This window comes from Bubalus kerabau, chromosome X (assembly GCF_029407905.1).
Source record: "Bubalus kerabau isolate K-KA32 ecotype Philippines breed swamp buffalo chromosome X, PCC_UOA_SB_1v2, whole genome shotgun sequence".
Classification (NCBI taxonomy): Eukaryota; Metazoa; Chordata; class Mammalia; order Artiodactyla; family Bovidae; genus Bubalus; species Bubalus kerabau.
In genome coordinates this window covers 100,330,010-100,350,864 of record NC_073647.1, presented here as the reverse complement: position 1 = coordinate 100,350,864, position 20,855 = coordinate 100,330,010, and the positions used below count along the sequence as shown (strand labels likewise).

Genomic DNA, 20,855 nt, shown 5'->3' with positions numbered 1-20,855 from the left:
TGCAAGGAGTAAATACAACTTACAGAAGTGAAATGGAGAAGTACTCTAAACAGTAGCTTTTCCCCTTTATTATTGAGTGAACAATTATGCTGATGATACAAAACATGATTATCTACAATGATAACAATGGTAAATGTTAGAAAAATAATCACATACTCTCCAATCATATAAAATATAAATATGCCGAGAAGCTTACTTTTTGCTTTTTAATAAAGATGCCCATTTTCTAACTTGAGGATAAATAGTTTAGAAAAAAATCACTGATCTTTAAGTTTCTGTTTAGCTACCAGTTAGGTGTCAACACGTAAAAAGCAGGGAGAGAAAAAGGAGAGGGGAGAAAGAGACAGGGAGAGAGACAAGAAAGGGGGAAAGAAAGAGAAAGGGAGCAGGAAAGGAAGAATGAAGGAGGGACTACAAGAAGGAAAGAAGGAAGGAAGGGGGAGGAAGGAAAAAGTTAGGAACAAATTATCCATTTCAACTCTGAAACTAAAATTTTATTAATAGTTTACATTAATATGAAGTAACTGACTCTCGGTTATCTATGTTAATATAAAGAAAAAAAAAGCTCTGAAATACAAAAACAAAAAAATTGTGGGTTTTTTTTTTTTTTTCTGCAAAGTTGAAAAGTCTTACTTTAGGAGTCAGTTTTTAAATTTATCTTATTTAGGAATCATTTTGTTCTTCACCAACCGTTACAAACATTACTGTGTTGCATGTCAGTTATTCTACCAGAATGTGGAGAAAAGTAATGAATAAAATACATTAGACAGCAATCCTACCTTCTCTGAGTTTACAGTTGGATGGGGACTAGACTCAGGTAAATAGATAGTTACGATGCTGTGTATTGAACGTCATGGTAGAGAAAGTACAAGGAGCCATCGGAGCACATGAGGGGCACCTAGGCTGAATTTAAGAGTGGACAAAGGCATCTTGATAAAAGGTTTCTCAGTCGTGATCTAAAAGTGGTTTAACAATTAGTTGAGCATGCAGAATTAACAAACGCCCAAGGCAGGAAGGGAAGAGTATTCCAGCCAGGAGGTAAGGGCACAGGCACAGACCTAATGGTGAGAGGACGGGTGGGGGCTGATGATGAGACGGAAGAAAACCAGGTCCAGGAAATTAATGGTCTTGTAACCACGTTCAATCGTGCAGTCTTGATGCCTGTTTAAACAGGAGAGCAGCAGAATTCAGATTGGTGTATAAGAGAGCTCACCCTCACTGCCATCTGGAGAACAGAACTGGAGATAGAGAGAACATTTGTTAGGAAGTTGCAGTATTCTAGTGGAAAATAGTGGCCATAAACATAAGAGTTGGAGGTGATCATTTCCTCCTCCCTAGTTTTCCAGAGATTAAAAAAAAAAAAAAAGAATTGACAGAGTTTATGGAAATAGGTAAAACATGCCATATACATTGTCAAACATAGGTCAGATGCCTGTTCTGTCACTGTTGAAATTTCAAATTTTTCATTAAAAAAGATGATAAAAAAACTAAGAAATTTAGTATACCAAATTCTAGAATCTTATCAAACAATCTCTACCCCTCCACCAATATCCTCACTTTTACACATCTATTAAATCTCAAGATCCTGGATTTTGCACAAAGGTAAGACTAGAACAGCTTAAGAATCAGCAAATGGGAAAAGAAAAGGAAACTAAGCTGTATTCAGCTAAAAAAAAAATAAAGACATCTTTTGTATAGATCCTTCTTCAGATGCTGTTATTCAGTATAATTGCAAAATAGTACGTACAAAAATGCTTAGTTCTCTGCAAGGAGTCTTGACGTCTTGAGGATGTCTTATTCATGAAGACGTCTTCGTGATGCCTTCACAGGGGGCGTGGAGTCGAGGAAGGAGGGCTGGTGAGTGAGAGAGTGGGGAACGAACTTGGCACATGGAAATAGCCTATCTATGGCTTTTCGTTTCACAGAGCCTTATTTTGAATTATCTCCCCCAGTTTCCATCCAGTGCTGTTCTTCCTTTTCCCTTCCACTAACCCATGACAACTGGGAAAAGGAAGACACTTACGTGGGTGCAGTGGTGATGGGAAGGGGTCTTCTTTCTCCTGGACCTCAGTGGCCTCGCCCGTCCCTCACCATGCCTGGTCATCAGAACCCACTGCTGTCACCTCTTGTTTAAGACGCCGGCTCATAATCGCATCTGTTCTCTTTTGTCCAGGATGCAGGGGGCTGTGACCTCTTTGTGACTTGTCTGATTTTGTCTGATTGTCTGACTTGTCTGATTTTGAAGGAATCTTCCATTCCTTCCTGGCTCAGCACATCCTTCTGAGGCCCAGCTGCTTTCCCCATCTGGCTTCTGTGTGTGGTCACCTTTTCTGCAAAGCCCCCACCCAGCCGGCACCATGTTGAATCCATGCTTTCCTGAGATGTTTGCAGACTTTGTATCCTTGCACTAAAGCCATGGTTTTCTTGGATTTCCCCTGACTAGTCTGGGTATTCTCTTGCTCATCCCACTTCCTTCAAAACTGGGACGCTATCATCTGATCTTCTTACTCTTCCAGTTCCCTCTTCTGAATCACAGACGCCTCTCACTTTCTCTTCCTGTCTGTTGGAGGCTTCCCCTGGGTCTTAGACTGAGTCTGCTTCATCTATTCCTGGGAATCCTTTCTGTTTGAGTCCACCGCTTGAGGATGTCTTTGAGATTTAGAGAATCATTTTATTTTTTTCTTGGAAAGCCCCATCCTCCAGACTTGTCTTGCTCTAGATGTCAAGGACTAATTGTGAAATCAGAAGGTAAATGTCAACTTCCTTTAAGCATTTCTGCTGTAACAGTTCTAATTCTTCTTGGAGCAACATAGCTGCTTCCAACTCACTAGGACCAGGTGTCAAAGAGAAAAACACAAAAATTAATATATCTCAATAAATATATTCTTTGGATGTGCTTTTGGAATCATATGAATTTTTCTGTCAAGAGGGTGAGACTCTCTCTTCCCCTGTACACTCCTGGTTCTGTGTGTATGTGTGTGTGCTCAGTCATGTCCAACTCTTTGTGAATCCATGGACTCTAGTCCTCCAGGCTCCTCTGTCCATGGAATTACTGGTTGGGAACAAATGCATACCTATAAAAATTATAGCATAGTGGGATTTTAGTGGCATCATCACATACTAATTTTTAATCTAATGCTTTGTACTCACCTGAAAGATTTAGTAGACTTCTTGACACGTAGTTGATTTTTACATTTTGTTATGTCAAAGTTGATGAAGAATCCTCTCTATTCCTTGTTAGTTAAACTAGTGCAATATTTGGCAAGAGATACAAGGAATCATCATTTTCCTCTCTCAAGATCCATACCCCTTTAGGTTTCCATTGCTACTATCCTATTTTCAGTAGATTGTAGTGCTAATACAGAAGATTTATACCTTGAAAGATATTTTAGCCCCGATATACTTCTTGAGTCCAGTTCCACACTCCTAGCTCCTCATTTTTAAGTGGAGAGACAATATTTGAAATTCATCTGAGGTTCTTACAGTGAGGATTAGATTCTCCTTTTGTGTTTGCCTGGCACTGGTTCCCTGGTGATGGTCGGGTGACAAATGCAAAACTAAGAATCAGGTGATAGTGAGTGCCTGACAATCGCGTCACACACTTCTTTTCAATCTAATGTTCAGAACTCCACTTTGTTTCTACACTAGAGGTAGACTTCAGAGAAAATATTTTGTGATTTACGTGAAAAAACTGAGTCAGTCTGTTCCACTTGACAGGGCTCTGACATTAAATTGGTTGGTAGTTTGAAAGTGAATGAAATATATTTTTCAAACAATAATTTACCACTAATTAATTAGCCTGTGTGATATCAAAATAAGCACTTCTATATGTCTTACCTCAATACAGTTATATACAAGATGCATAAAATCATCAGTCACTTTAAATTTATGATCAACATTTCAGGTTGTATGGTAGTGAATGTGGTGAGATTATATAGGTTATATATTATATCGGTAATATACTTGACTGTGTGTATGTTTTAATGAAGCAAGGACTGACTCTCAAGACAATTACATTGAACCCAGCTAATTGTTCATGAAGACAAAATGCACTCAACTGTTTTCTAATAAGATTCAATAATGCAGTGTATCACACTGGTGAAGTAAAAGGTTTAATATTTATTATACTAAATATTATTGATTTTCATATGAAATTTAATGCATTTAACATTAAAGTGAAAATAATGTAATCTAATTGTTAACAAAGTACTTCAGACAATTACTGTGAATTTGGTTTCATTACTATGAATATAATTTAATACTGGACATATGCAAATATGCTCCTTTGGTAAATAAGTTCCTGTTGAAGTCATACATAGTTGTGTAAAAACATTCCCTTGATAGCTCCTTGTAAGATCAAAAATCATCCCTGCTGCTGCTGTTGCTAAGTCGCTTCAATCGTGTCCAACTCTGTGCGACCCCATAGACAGGAGCCCACCAGACTTCTCTGTCCCTGGGATTCTCCAGGCAAGAACACTGGAGTGGGTTGCCATTTCCTTCTCCAAACATCCCTGCTGCGGCTGCTGCTAAGTCGCGTCAGTCGTGTCCGACTCTGTGCGACCCCATAGACGGCAGCCCACCGGGCTCCCCTTTCCCTGGGATTCTCCAGGCAAGAACACTGGAGTGGGTTGCCATTTCCTTCTCCAGTGCATGAAAGTGAAAAGTGAAAGTGAAGTCGCTCAGTCGTGTCCGACTCTTAGGGACCCCATGGACCGCAGCCCACCAGGCTCCTCTGTCCACGGGATTTTCCAGGCAAGAGTACGGTGTGAGTATATATTCATTCTTAATTCATAGACTCCCACTGCTTCTACTTCTTTTAATCTGTGTTGATATCAATTCCTATTTATTTAGATCAGGAATCAATATGCATTTGATAAATGTTACCAGTCCTTTTAGCTGCTACTTGAGTAGATGCTATGCACAGGCCTTGTATTGGGAAGGAGTTTTACATATATTATCTCTAGTTCTTACAGTAATCTTTGCAAGTTAAATATTGAGTTCCATTTTACAGTAGAGAAGACAGAGGTTCAGAGTAGTTCATTAAATTTGAAAAACAATTTCTTGCACTAGTGCTCTTCAAAAAAAGAGAAAAAAAAGGACATTCTGTCACTTTTTTTCCAAATTACATTAGTTTTCCTGGCATACATATCAAATCTTTGGTAGTAGTTTTTATTTAAGAAATGAAGAAACAAAATCATCCTTATTAATAGATGTGCTGTATGTTTAAGTCTCATGAAGGTGAATTGGCTTTGGAATTCTTACTAGAAGTATAAAAAGCTTCTGAAATGGGGAGTCACTTTTCTGGGGAGTCCAGAATATAAATAACATCAATTTCCCAACATTATAGCCTCTGTTCAGGAATTCATCAAATATCAAAAGAAACTCAACTCCTCCCCTATTAAATTTATTACTAAATATTTAAGTCAGATTTAATTACTAGAAATTATATAGAGAGATAGACAGAGATTTGTGCAAGCAGTTAATTGACATGGTCTGTGTAGTTGTAAAAACAGGTCTTTTATTGATAGAGAAATAACTTTGGATTGAACAGTCCACTGATAGCTTCTAGGTCTTAAAAATTACTAGAATACAGTGCCTTTTAAAATATATACATATTAAAATATATTTTAAAATCCTACTCAAAGTGAAATTAGGGAGTATAATATACATCCTTAAAAGTCAAAGTTTCTTGATTTGTAGCCTCAGGGTGGCTCCAAGTGCCTTGGCAACGAGTGCTTTATAATGGTTGGAATTTTGAGGATATATTCTCAATATTTCCATTATTATATTTACTAAGTGGCTTTGATAAATTGATGCCTTAGTGCCTGTCCTACTTCAAATATCTTGCTCTATGTTTTAATCCTTGTGTACCAGAAGGTTAAGATAAATAACCATATAATCTTTATTTAAAGGTAAGACAGATATAGACACAAAGTATTTTTGTTAAAAATTACTTAAGGTTGGACCATGTTCTAGATAGAGAGAAACAATTGTGGTAAATATAAAATTATTCATAGAATTCATAATTAAATTTTGAAATTCTTCCTGAATTTATTGAGTTTTAGCAGAACTGCACCATGAAATTGTTTCCTTTAAGTAAGATTTAAATCAGACCAATGTGGATGATATGAAATAGAAGAAATGTTTTTATTTGTCAGACTTATTTTGTTCTTCACAAATTTTACACATTTCCTAATGGTGACAGTGATTTAAAGATGTACTCTTCTTGCTGAAACATTATAGAGTCATAAATAATTTATCAAAGGAAAGAATAATTTTAGGAATTTGGATCAATGTCCAAAAAGAATTAGATTTTTTTTGTGAAATTTTAATAGTTTACAAGCCATTATTACAGTTATTCAAGTTCCTAAATGACATGTAAATTATTGAAATCATGTGTGGTAAGAAATTCATATTATCTAAATTCCCACAAAATGTGAGAAAATATAGAAAAGGGGGAAAATCTACAAATTATGCAACAAAATTTAAGCTGAGGGGAGAACTACTATATTCACGTTAATTGAGCCAGGGACTCTACAGTTAGCTTGGTCAAATTTTGGAATTTTGGTTGAAGTATGTTGTTCATTTATTAAAGGATAATTATCACTAAGAATTTCTAAAATAATAATAATAATGATGATGACCTGGTTGAAAAAAGGTAAGCATGGAGTGAACCAGAACATGCATGCTTGTCTATCTCGTAAGTAGAGGTCTAAGGACCAGTTTCGAATAGTTCTTAAAGTTACCCAAATACATGTAGAAAAAGCCAACAGCAATATTGCACTTAGTTTTAAAAGATTCGTCACTTCCCTAAAAGGTAATGCTTTGTGATCATAGTATCTGTCTTCAATTCTTTGAAGCTCAATGTCTTCACCTACCTAGCAGAGAATATTTCAACACAGAGCTTTGCTTTTAAATGAGATGTCTACAAAATTCCTTTGCACACTGTAAAACACTATACAGATATATTTTTTCTAAGAAATAGATAAGCACATGCTAAAAATCCTTAATAGTTACAACATATATTTTATGATGTAGGTAGTTAACAGTAAATCAACCTTTGGTGGCCAAATAAATATGATTTTTAATAACCAAACCAATACATTCACTGATAGAGCTCCTTATTTGTTGAAAAGCCATAAAAGTGAAAATCCTCACCCTGCAAATGAGAATGCTGGTTGGGCACAGAAGCACGTGAGAGAAGGCAGTGTGTGTGGAAGCCCGCCTGGGGGCTGGGCTCCCCAGTCTGTGCACCTTCAGGCTGCTAAGGTCAGGCTTGAGTTTGTGGACCTGCTCAGTCTGCTCGACCACGACCTGTCATAGGTGATTGCTAAGAGGGTTTTTTCTTAAAAAGAAAAAAAAAAAAAAAAGAATATTGTCAAAAATGGTTGTTTGCACATCCCGTGAATTTTTCTTCCTTCCAAATAGAGACTCATGTTCATGACTACTATTTAAAAGGACTTCATTTAAAGCGCATTTTATGAAAATAAAATAATTCCATGTTTAATGTTCATGTATACTTAATATCTTCTCTACAAGTAGCTCAGTTAATAGAGTGTTTTTTAATAACAAATATGTTTTTGCAGTGAGGAAACCGGCCCAAGTAGAGGTGATGTGGGGACAGGAAGAGGTAATTGTTTGTTTCTAAATTATCTGAGTTGGCCATCTAAGACTCTTGTCTGGTGGTTCATTTTACCTTTGCTGTGGAGATACAAAATAAATTTCTTCCAAAAACTAAGAAAATACTCAATTCAGAGGCTATTTATCTTTACATCATTTTCATATTTTTAATAACTTTCTTGCACAGAATTAAGTTGCATATATCATGTGGAGCTATAACTCTTCAACTTATTGCAATGTCAAGTTATCTATACTGAAGTAGGGCTTACGTTGAAAGTATTCTGGAATGCAGAATGTCTCAACTCCACATGCATGCATGAGTGCAAGCTCGCATACACAGCAATCTAGAGAAAGATGTAGCTAGGTTCCTTTTACAAGAGAGAACAAGGGTCATCAGTGCAGGCTAAAATACAGGGGGAAATAGTTTGGAAGCTTAAAAGACTTGTGTTCTATGCTGTACTCTGACGCTTCTTACTGCATCAGTGTGAATTACCTAACCTGTCTGAACCTCATTTTCCCTATCTGAAAAATGAGGACATATGATATACAGGTATCTCAAAAGCTTTGAAACTTACAGTTCTATTCACTGCATTGTAGACTCTTTAACTTTGCCTTTTCTTTACATTGAAATCTAGACAAAAGTAGTTCAATCTAACTTTTAACAGATTTTTAATTTATATCTTGGCTTTGTTTAACTTCATGCAATTTGAACTTGAGTGTTTCCATTTAACTTCTGAAAAAATGAAAGGAAAACTTACTCTTTATTTCCTACACATCTATCAATAATCTGAAAATTATGGTACTTACAGAAATTTCCCCAAAGTGATTTTTACCCTCTCAGTTATAAAATTGGATAGCTATAGTATATAACACTAATGAAATTTAAAATATTGACTTGTGATATTTTCAAACCTAATGTATTTTTCCTGCATTAAAACCTACTTTTCTGTACTTTATTGTCAGTAAATTCTAATTCTCTGATATAGTGATTTGTGTCTGATACGCAAAAACAATATTCCTTTCGTCTTTCCATCTCCTCTCTACACATTCCCTTTAATAACACCTTGGTCCTGAAGAACAAATTACGTTTTCCTCTACACTTTCTTGAAGCTGATTTTAATGTTATAATTCAAAATGTTAATTTGCATTTTACTTCTTCCCTGTTATATTCATATAATCCTATTGTTATAACTGCTTAAAATAATAAGCGAATAGCTTCAAACCATACCCCGAGGATAAATGGTTTAGATGGGAATATGGATGTCATTTTATTAAGTCCAAGTTAATTGTGAAATAATTTCAACTGAAAATTAACAGTGTGCATGATAAAGGTAAAAATTAGTTATTTAAAAATCATCTTCAAAATGTGTATTTCAAATTAATAATGTCTTCTGTATTAATTTGAACGTCATTATGTTTTAATTGTTCTCTGAATCAGTATATTTTTCTATATGGAATTTTTGAATGACATGAAAAGAAAATGTACCTCTAGAGATGCATAAGTTAATTCATCTTGTAATAAATAGAAATTTATCATTTAAAACATTGCTGTTAAAATGCATTATTAGTGCTGATATATTTTATTCACTTCTGCATATCAAATTCATTATTTTAACCATGTTCCAAACATGACAATCTAAGTATCTAAATTGATCCTCTTACCCAGATATATGTTGTACTTGAATTATCTTTTTGCTTATATATGTAATATGTTTCTTCCCTTTTTTTTTTCTCATTATACTATTTAAGGTGATTTAAAGCAGAAGTATGTTCAGAGAGTCATAGGATATTAGAGTTACACTGGCCTTTACAAATCCTCTGGTTCATGAGTTCTGTATCTGTGGTTCAAGGAGTGGCTTTGAGCAGCTTAAACCCAACACAGTCTGTATATAATTTTAGTGTCCGTATGTACGTGTGTCTTCCATTGCTTTCATTTTTAACTCAGCAACAGCAACAAAAATTTGTAAGGAAACAAATCAATTCAACCACTTCATTTTGCAAATAAAGAATCTGAAGCTCAAATGAGTTTACAAGTCATCCAAGGTCATGGAGGTTGTGACTGTAAAAGTTGGAGTGAGGTACCAATGTGTAGGCTGAACACTGAATGTTATTGCTCAGGTAGAACTCCTGACAGAAGTGGGTTTTCAGCTGATATAGAGGCTGGAAAATTGCGGGTTCCCTTTAATTTTGTTCACATAGATTTGAGTTACTGAATTTAGCCTCCCATTTCAGTTAGCATCACAATATTATTTTGATACAACTATAAGATTATTATTTGCTATCCATATTTTATGGATTAATATGTATAGCAATAAAATATGGATTTATTGAAAAATTGAAATGAATTTCTCATATTTCTGCACATAAATGTTGTTTTGGGACACATTAAACTTCTATCATTCTTTTTTCTCAACCAAAAGCAATGATAAAATGATAGAAGTAGGCATTTCTGCTCCACTGATGATTATCTTTGACCTATTCATCAATAAATGTGTGAAATCTTTTACTTTCTTATTTTCTCAGGCTAAAAGAGAGACAAAAGCAAGGATCACAATAAAGTTTAATGAAGAGTTTATTAGTTCTAGAAATTTGTAACTTATCTACATCTCATCACTAATTTTCACAAAATTCAGTAGAGTGATTTCATATATGAAATGAAGCAATAAATGATCTCTCTCTATATTTTATGTTTTCAAGTATTTAAAATCACAGTTTTGTAAACCTGGAAGAGGAATGAAACTGCATTATCTTCCAAAAGTAACCAAGATAAAAAAAAAAAGAAAGAAAGAAAGAAAAGGAAAAAAAGAAGATGCAGGTTGTCAACTAAATGCTTGATCTAATGACCTTTAAAAGAGAATCCTATTTTAATGAATGAAGGTCTATTAATAAATTGGCTTAAAATGATTGGGGGGGGAATGAAATAGAAAACATTTCTTCAGACTATCTAAGAACCTGAAAAATGACAAGATGGAATGTCCCCCACAGTTCCCAAGAAATTCACCAACATACATCAAGGTTGTATCATGTGCCATTCAAGATCTTAAAGGGTTATCTAAGTAGAAGACAAAGTCCATCCACATTTAATTCATGATCTTATTAGAGCTGAGGAATACTGCGCACATGATAAAAACTCAAGGAAATTTATGCCATTTTATAACTAAATCTTAAATCATAGGTTTCAATTCTAGTGTTATAATTCAGGGAAGGGAGAGAGGCTAATGTAGCCCAAAGGAACGTAGTCTGGAGCTGGGTCTGTTGGGCTTGGAAAGGTTGACAAAAAGGGAAATAGCAAATCAAAGTGGTAGCATGAAATGCTTCAAAGATGCAAACTTTTGACAAAGTCTTTGGAGAACAAGGGCAATGAAAAAGCCAATGAAAACAGTAGTGCTTGAGTATCTGAGAACTTCATATTATGAAAACAACAGTTCAGTGAAAGAAGGGGCCTAAGACAAGTATCTTAAGAAAACTACCATGGTTTGACAGTGTCATTAAAAAAAGATGTTAAATAAATAAGAAAAACAGGAAAGATTATTGAAAGAGAAACTTAGAACTTGAAAAAGAATTAAACTGTACTATCACATGAAAAATGTCACAGCAAATAAATCTTGTCCCCACAGTCATCTGCAAGGGCCTTTCATTTAGGAAGTATTTAATAGCTAATTATTTCTCAAAGCTCTGTAGCTGCTATTATGACTTATTTTTACTTATAAAATTTCTCAGATGTTGAAATAAAAAATTTCAACATCTGAGAAATGCAAACCCAACTATGTCAACAGAGCAGCCACTCACTTTACAAGCAACCCAAAGAGAGACAGAAAAAGAGCCTGAACAGATGCTGGAGGTGGGGGGGGGGGCAGGTAGGTGAGTTGGTCCCATAGCAGACTGTGGTCCCTTATGGGGTCAGAGTCCTTTCATTGCCAGAAGAAGCAATTGAAAGAAAATGTAACAAATCAGCTTCTCAATTACATTAACAAAGGTTTTAGCTTCCTATGTACAGTACTTTTAACACTCCTCTGTGTTCTAGCTGTGAAGGTCAATGACCATTCCCATGAATCTCTGTGTGTTTATATCAAAAGTACAATGTGATCTTTGGCAAAGGAAGTGCCTCTGGGTTAGCTGGGCTTTATAGGTAGTTACTGTAAATACAATTGAAAGCTAGCTAATTTTACACTATTGCTAAAGAATGAACACATTTATTAATGGCATCCAAAGACTCAGAAGTGATCCCAGAGAGTTGTGAAAGCAGAGATGTCTTTTGCATCCACACTGCTACTGTGTCTCTGCCATTTCCCTTAAGGCACCTTCCACGTGTCTGCAGGGGCTTTGGGAACTCAGTCAATCCCAGGCACACGAGCCTCCCCCAGCCCAGGTATTTGCTGCACACTATACCTGTCCACACTCACTCCCTGCAAATCCTCTCTCAGAGAACTGCTTCATAGGAAGCAACTGATCAATTAATAGTCTAAGAAGTGAATAAATGAAAAAAAATACACCTTCCTGTCATATCCATTTCATAAAGGAAAACATGTCTTATCCATAGGAAATAGTGTGATTTCTGTACTAGGCATAGGCCTCTTGAGGAAAGGTTTCCTGGATAGTGAGGTCTTGGAATTTAGTTTAATAAAAAGGTAATTTTGAAAAGATTACATTTTTTGTTGATGAGGGCTCCTATGGCTAGAAATAGTCCAGAGTAATGAAGGTCTAACATCTCTCCAGTTACTGCTATGAGAGAAGATGCATATACTTTCCAATGAGACTAAAATTGTTACACAAGTGGGCCCTGATAATGCTTCCCCATAAATGTGTACTTATTTCTTAGGGTCTGTTGGAGACCTTGAGAAGTAAATAAAGCAGTAAATGTGTTTAGAGTCCATAATTCATGTTTATTGTTGTAAGTGTCTGAACATCTGACAAATAATAGGGCTTCAGGGCAGGAAAGGACTGGGGCCGTTCCTCTTTGCCCTTTGAGTAAAAATCTTAAAACTTTCAGAAGTTTCAAAGGAAACGGAAGTGAAACATTTTTTTTTTCACCTTGGCAGATTTGTGGGTGTTATGAGTTGGGTTTTGAAGGGAACAAGTTCAGAGTGAATCAGAACTCAGCTCAGAGCTCCATGGGTCCAGCCAGCACCTATCATTTATGCCATTCCTTGAACTTGCAATGTGCTGCTTTTTTTTTTTTTTTTCATTCTTAAAAGGCCAAAAAGAGATGCTTCAACTAGAAATATACTTTTTAAGAGTACATTAATTCAGGTAATATATTTAAAAAAATCTACAACATAAAAGAAAGTTTTAACATATATCAAGTGTCCATGTAAGTAGGCAAGTTGTACCACTAAGACATACTAAATTAGGTATAATTCTTAAAACAGGTGAAGAGAAATAAGAACAATGATATCAATGGTAACAATCTCCCATGAGTGTCCTCCTCTGCTTTGTTATTTGTCTTTTAAGTCTTTTTTATCCTTGAAGGATTGAATCCAAATCTTTCCTAGGATGATTTCCCTAATCCTTTTAGTAAGGAACAATGTTTCCTTCCTAGGAAGACCTTGCTTAGCGTGGCAGCCACAGGAAGTTGACACAGAAGACCAAGAAACACTAGCGAGGCTTTGCTGAGAGACAGAGGGCGAACATTCACCAGTCAGGTTTGCCTCTCAACATCACTGACTCTTTTGTTAAAAAATCCCATGAAATATTTATTGTGCTCTATGGAAAGGTTTTAGTAAATAAGAGTCTTAGTTTGTTTAAAAATTTTATAAAGAAATTAAAAAAAATTAAAATCCAAATATTTTAAGCTGTTCCTTCCTACCTCATACTATTTTTTCTACTTATCTGTTAATATTATATTTCCTATAGGACTATCTTTCATTTTAAATAAGACTCAGGTATCTTTTGAGATTTAAAGCACCAGGAATAAAAACAAAATAGGTATTAAATCTTTTAATGGAATATGAAAAATAACATATATATATATGTATAACTGAATCACTTTACAGTATAGCAGAAATTATAAATCAACTATGCTTCAATAAACTTTTTTAAAAAATAAAAACCAAAACACATAATGAAATAGAAGTAGTAATTCAGCTTCTCCCCTTAAATAATGCCTATGGATTCTTATACCATTAGAATTCAATTTAGCATGCCTTCTTCACTTCTTCAAGCAGCAGCTGACATATTAATAATTGCTGATATTTGGATTGACTTCTACCATTTGAAAAACTTACACAATCACTGTCTCATGTGTTGTCTGGAAAAGCATCCCTGATGGAAAGCAAGAATTTATTATCACTACATTTTTGAAGTACAGAAAATGAAACTCAGAAAGCTGATCCACCTCCTCCAATGATAACGACCCGAGCGTGAGAAGGAAATGCGGCTTTCGTCCCTCTCCCGGTCCATCCCTCTCCCCTCGTTCAGCTCCATCTTTGCTTACGGTTAGACTAGCCTCTTCTTTGTGGGAACAGGTCAGTTTGGAGAATGATCACAATTCTCTATTCTTAACATTCATAGAGACGCTGGCTGCCAGTCAGGCTGCCCGTGTGATTTAATTTTTAAATGTAAACCATTTTCTAGAATTTTTTTAAAACCATGTGAAAAGCTTTGAACAAGCATGCCTAGTAGTGTTGTTTTCCTCCACCATTAAATGAAGGTTTTGAAAGTCTGGTATTTAAAACTATATTTATCCTATTCATCTATGTTATCCCACCCAGCAGTGCTAGCAACATGGAAGATTTTTATTTAGTATTTTTGATTCTCATCTGAGAATGCATACCTATTAAATTTGCATCTTGTAATGCATTTCTAAGCCAAATCACTCGATACAACCAAGAAACCCAGCACGCATTAGGCCAGTTCTGGTATCGTGATTAAGAGGAAAATTATCATCAATATTGGTGGAAATTATGCCTTAACTCGGGCTAAAAGAAGCAACAAGAATCTGTAATTTCCCACGAGAGGCACTCGTTATGAAGAAAAAATAAAGACTTTTAAACTTATACTTTCTTGTTATTGTTGTTGTTTAGCTGTAAGTTGTGTCCGACTTTTCTGTGACCCCCCGGACTATAGCCCACCAGGCTCCTCTGTCCATGGGATTCTCCAGGCAAGAATAATGGAGTGGGCTGTCATTTCCTTCTCCGTGGGGTCTTCCAGACACAGGATGGAACCCAGACCTCCTGCATTGCAGGCGGATTCTTTAAGGTCTGAGCCACCAGGCAAATAACCCTTTCTTGTTACCGCAGTTTCTTAAATTCACTCCACATCTGTAAAATTTACATAATACTTTTCTTTCTAGGATTGATATAAGAACTAATAACAATAGAAACTGTTTATTAAGGGGGCTTCCCTGGTGGCTCAGACGGTAAAGAATCCACCTGCAGTGCAGGAAACCTGGGTTCGATCCCTGGGTTTGGAAAATCCCCTGGAGAAGGGACTGGCTATCCACTCCAGTATTCTTGCCTTGAGAATTCCATGGACAGAGAAGCCTAAGGACCACTTCTTGTACTACTAATAATCTATGAGATATTTTATTAGTGTTCCTGTGTTATAAGTTAGAATATTAGGGTTTAGAAAATCAGGATTCAAATCCAGAAAGTTGGAGTTTAACCACAAGTCTCTCTGCCCTCTGTGAGGTGATTATACTGACAGAATAAAACCATCAATACAGGTGACACCACAAGAGGAAAAAAAGTCAAGTAGAAGAATTCTATGAAAATGTAAAGTCCTTATCCAGAGAACAGAAAGTTCTTTTTTTCCCCCTTTTTTTTTACTGAGCCCTTTGCCTATCATTGCATGGAAAAGGAAATGAGCAGCTTACAGGATTTCTTGTCATGAGTCTAAAGGGCCCCAGATCTACATGCCTGAAATGAAATGACTAAAGGAGACAGGCTAGCCTAGAGCCCCGGACAGTCAGCGTCCAAGCGGTGAGGCCCTTCCTTCTCTTTGCAGTGGCTGTGCTCCACTCTTACTCAGAAAGAAGCAAACCCACACCAGGAGGATTTTTTTTTAATTTTTGAAGAGTTAATTATAATAGATTTAATCTATGTTTTAAGAAGAATTTGCCAAATCCCACCTCAGCACAGGTATCTGGCGGCCCTCACCAGAACAAAGAAGCGGCAGAGAAAACTCCTCTCCCCCCACCGTCCCTGAAAGGATGCTCCTAACGAGAAAACAGAAGGTAGCAATATGGGTTAAAATGTGGAGGCAACAATATTTCAGTGAAGTGTGCTTCACATTCACAAAGACTTGATGATATTGATTATGACTGGCCCTGATCCTGAGGATCTCAGGCTGAAAGATGCTGGACACTGGGTAAAAAATTCAAGCTGTTGTTGTTGTTTTTCTGAGATCCCAGTAAGCCTATTTTAGATGACTGTTTAAAATGTTCATGTTCTTGGCCGCCTCCTGGTCACACACAATCATCTTTATTTCACACACAAGCCAATATTTCCTCTGCCCACTCACTGTGCCAATGAGATAATGCAACTTTTCCTCAGCACCTTTAGATTCTGCTGAGCTCTCCTGTTTGTTCACAGCTATCTGCATTCAACTCTGCCAACTAGACTTTTTTTTTTTTTCCCCTAATGGAGCCTGTCTGTTTACTTGTAAGGCAAATGAGGAAGCTGTGTTGGCGCCAAGGGCTTCAGACGTTGGTAAGAGTTTCCTCATCCAAGAAGACCTATTCTTCAACTGGAAGAAAGGAACAGAAAGGTTGAAGCCTTCCCCTAAATGTACTTAACCCAACGATCGGGAACAGGTAGCCCACTAGCTGCTTTTAAGATTGTGTTGCTTGGTCCAACAAATCTTTCAATATTCTGAAATATTTGCCAACACTCTGAAAGCAAGGGATTACAGACAAATACCCAGATCTCAGCACCTCTCAAAAAATCAGAAAAGCCTACATTTTTGCATGGCAACATCCACTTATTTAATCCTCCAACAGTAAGTAAATGCCATGAGAGTACATCTATTCTAAAGAGAGGGAAACTGAGGCCGGGACCTGAGTGCAGACAGTCCGGCTCCTGAGCCCCTGAGTTCCACTGCCTTTGCACCCACGTCTCTCATGTCTCCTGCACTGACAGGCGGGCTCTTCACCACTGAGCCGCCAGGGGAACCCTACTGCCCTCCAGCCCTACCTGTTTGCAGGTGGGTAGGTAGACCTTCGGGAGTTTCCCAGGTAGCTCAGTGGTAAGGAATCTGCCTGCTGATGCAGGAGGTATAGGAGAGATGGGTCCAATCCCTGAGGCTAGAAGATCCCCTGGAGGAGGGAATGACAGCCAACTCCAGCATTCTTGCCTGAAAAATCCCATGGACAGAGGAGCCTGGTGGGCTACAGCCCATGGGGGCCCAGAGAGTCGGACACGACTGAGCAGCTAAGCACGTGGAGATTAATAGGTCTGTGCCTTTTAGGTACAGCATTCTCTAAATCATGAGTCTCACTTGGCTCACTTTGCACTTTTATGTTACCTGCCTGAACTCTAAGTTTGGCTGTAAGATCCCTGCTAACCCATGCTTTCGTGGCCATATCCCTGTCAGGAGATTCTGTCTTTCACCTTTTAAATTTTGCTGGGGAGTACTCTGGGAGGAGAAGTACACTAGTCTATAGAAGTTTCATAACAAACTATATGATAGATATTATCTCTGTTTTTTCTGATGGAGAAACTGAGGCTAACAGAGAAGAGCTGCACAGAATTAGACAACTAAGTTTACTGCTAAATGAGGACTCCAACCTGGTTTTCTGACCCCAAGCCCAGCCTTATCTCCATTTAAGTATAATCCCTATTGACCACTGAAGCTTGTGTCAAGACATTTGGTGACAGGAACCAAATGACTGCAAGAATCAACACATATACTAAAATACAATTTATACTTAGAAATTAACAAGCAAACATGCTATGTAAAGCTAAGGAGGACTTCAGTCTTCCTTGACAGTGAGAGAGCTGAGGCTTTGCGCAACTGCAGAGAGAAACATTGGGTTGGGAGCCGGGAGGCAGGGCAGCAGACCCCTCTATTCACTCACCCGGTCACTTCGAGACAGGCCTGGGACCGGGGGCCCTTTGCTGCCATGCTTCGATGCTTGCATCTGAGCACACCACTCCTTGAGCGCCAGCGTACAAAGACGCTGTGTGGAACTGTAACTGTGTGCATGCCCAGTTGGGGCAAATTTTAGACCCAAAAGATACAAAGAAACCAAAACACCCAGCTGCCACTTTTGAGGAGCCTGGGGTCAAAAACAGGGTGTTGGGCGCAAAAGCAGGATACTGACACGCCCCCTGCACACACACCATCTAAGGGGTGGGCAAAAACAAGCCACACCACTGGCCCAACCCCTGGGCCATCCTACCTTCGCTCTACTTTCACCTGCAGGAAGGGGGCACCTAGGGAACCTGGTGTTTGTTCTGGCTCCACCCTGCTTGTCGGGGCAGGGGCCCCAACCAGCCCAGCATGAGTTTCTTGTCTGGCCTCTGGCCAATTTCTATTGACTGGGGGAGGCCAAGAACTCTAACTGGTAACAGCATGAAAGTGAAGTGAGGTGAAGTGAAGTGAAAGTTGCTCAGTCGTGTCCAACTCGTTGTGACCCCTTGGACTATACAGTCCGTGGAATTCTCCAGGCCAGAACACTGGACTAGGTAGCCTTTCCCTTCTCCAGGGGATCTTCCCAACCCAGGGATCAAACCCAGGTCTCCGCACTGCAGGCAGATTCTTTACCAGCTGAAAAGGTCTCTTGTTTATTCCATGCCTCCCTGTGTACTCAGCATTTTATAACAGTCTTCAGACATAAGTGGCAGCAGCATCCTCTGTCCAGAGACATACAGCTCTTGTCACTCTGCAACCCCTAAGTTTTCTCTTCATTCTCCCTTCTCCCTCTTTTCCCAAGTCTACCTTTTCTGACTTGAACGTTTTCCCTGGCCTTTCTGTCGTAAGTCTGTTCTGTCCATCTGCAGTAGAGCATCCCTCTGGAAAGTACTTAGAGGTGAATACAGAGAAAACATTTATAATAGAGAAAGAACTCTATCTAGGTGAAAAGTGTTCCTATGGGCCATTTGCTGTAATACATAACTTTTAAAGCAGATTCATCATATTCTTATGGAATCACAAATAAAACTCATCATTATTAACAAAATACTAATTTTAAAGGTTAGTTTGCAAATCTATATGACATAATTGGATTGGTGATTTTAGTTACTCAGCATGTAAATGGGGAGAGAAGCATAACACAGTGATGGTCTGAAATGGGTACATTCATCAACCATACATATGCATGGTAAGTCATATCTCACAAACGTTGAGCCTTTTATATCAAGGTTCCTGGTTCCTTCAAAACTGCAGGTGAAATTAGCAGTACTCAGCCACCATGTATGTTAAGCACAGAATTTCTTCATGATTGATATTCTTCAGTTCTGCAAATGGTTTAGTAGAATGAGGAGGAAGAAGGTATTCGATTTGGTTGACTGTAGCTGAAACTCAACTACACTGCTTAACCAATATGGTTTTTTCCCTCACAAAACAGCACAATTTGCAGTTATATTCCACAATAACATAAATGACCCAGGCTCTTTCTTGCTTTCACCTTTAGGGCCACAAATTGTTGCTTCACCTCCAGGCCCTCATCCAATTTCCAGGCAGGAAGAATAAGAAGAGAAATCACAATGAAAAAGGGTGTAGCACTTAATCAAATCAAATCAAATCAAATCAAACTGAAACCTGCATAGAAACTTCCCATTTATAACTTTTATTTACATATTAGTGGCAGAAACTGTATCAGATAGTCTCCTTGCTGTGCTGTGCTTAGTCATTCAGTCGTGTCTGACTCTTCGCGACCCCATGGACTCCTGCCAGGCTCCTCTGTCCATGGGATTCTCCAGGCAAGAATCCTGGAGTGGGTTGCCATGCCCTCCTTCAGGGGATCTTCCTGACCCAGGGATCAAACCCAGGTGTCCTGCATTGCAGACGGATTCTTTACCATCTGAGCCACCAGGGAAGCCCAAGAATACTGGAGTGGGTAGCTGATCCCTTCTCCAGGGGATCTTCTCAAGCCATGAATTGAACCAGGGTCTCCTGCATTGCAGGCAGATTCTTTACCAGCTGAGCTACCAGGGAAGCCCACTGTCTCCTTAAAGGAAATTTAAGTTCCATAAGCATGGAGGAAGATCAGATTTGGGTAGGCCGCTTACACAGTGCTCCTTCCCTGGGCTCAGAGAACGTGGTTTCCTGGGGCTCACAGTCTGCTGCTGCTGCTGCTGCTGCTAAGTCGCTTCAGTCATGTCCGACTCTGTGCGACCCCATAGACGGCAGCCCACTAGGCTCCTCTGTCCCTGGGATTCTCCAGGCAAGAATACTGGAGTGGGTTGCCATTTCCTTCTCCAATGCATGAAAGTGAAAAGTGAAAGTGAAGTCGCTCAGTCATGTCCGACTCTTTGCGACCCCATGGACTGCAGCCTACCAGGCTCCTCCGTCCATGGGATTTTCCAGGCAAGGATACTGGAGTGGGGTGCCATTACCTTCTCCGCGGGCTCACAGTCTAGTGACTCACAAGTAGCTAACAGAGAGATACAACCCAGATGGTATACTCTGTGATGAAAACGTGATTCAGGTCACCTGATTCAGAACCCGCTTGCCAATGCAGGAGACCCAAGAGACAAGGGTTCAATCCCTGGATCAGGAAGATCCCCAGGAGAGGGCATAGAAACACACTCCAGCATTCCTGCCTGGAGAATCCCTTGGACAGAGGATCATGCTGGGCTACAGTCCAATGGGTTGCAAAGAGTTGGACACAGCTGAAGTGACTTAGCATGCACGCACAGAAGCTATATATACTCAGCTGGAGGACACGGCTTTTGTTTTCCTATGAGGATTACAGGTTCTAGTGACTAACTCCCCAAGCTAAGTAGCCAATCATGCCTGCTGCTGCTGCTGCTGCTGCTAAGTCGCGTCAGTTGTGTCCGACTCTGTGCGACCCCATAGACGGAAGCCCACCAGGCTCCCCTGTCCCTGGGATTCTCCAGGCAGGAACACTGGAGTGGGTTGCCATTTCCTTCTGCAATGCATGAAAGTGAAAAGTGAAAGTGAAGTCGCTCAGTCGTGTCCGACTCTTAGCGACCCCATGGACTGCAGCCTACCAGGCTCCTCCGTCCATGGGATTTTCCAGGCAAGAGTACTGGAGTGGGGTGCCATTGCCTTCTCCAAGCCAATCATGCCTACTTCCAGTTATTCCCTTGGTTGCCCTTTGACCTCCTGGA

General features: G+C 38.7%; 1 long non-coding RNA gene across 1 annotated transcript; it reads right to left on the bottom strand.

Annotated features, from left to right (window-relative positions):
- Positions 1–519: 519 nt before the first annotated feature.
- On the bottom strand, positions 520–3,189 carry LOC129638928 (uncharacterized). Its single transcript, XR_008708095.1, has 3 exons — positions 2,024–3,189; positions 1,748–1,854; positions 520–1,238 (listed from the first exon to the last, which is right to left on the bottom strand). It is a non-coding gene; the product is annotated as an uncharacterized LOC129638928 (long non-coding RNA).
- Positions 3,190–20,855: the final 17,666 nt, after the last annotated feature.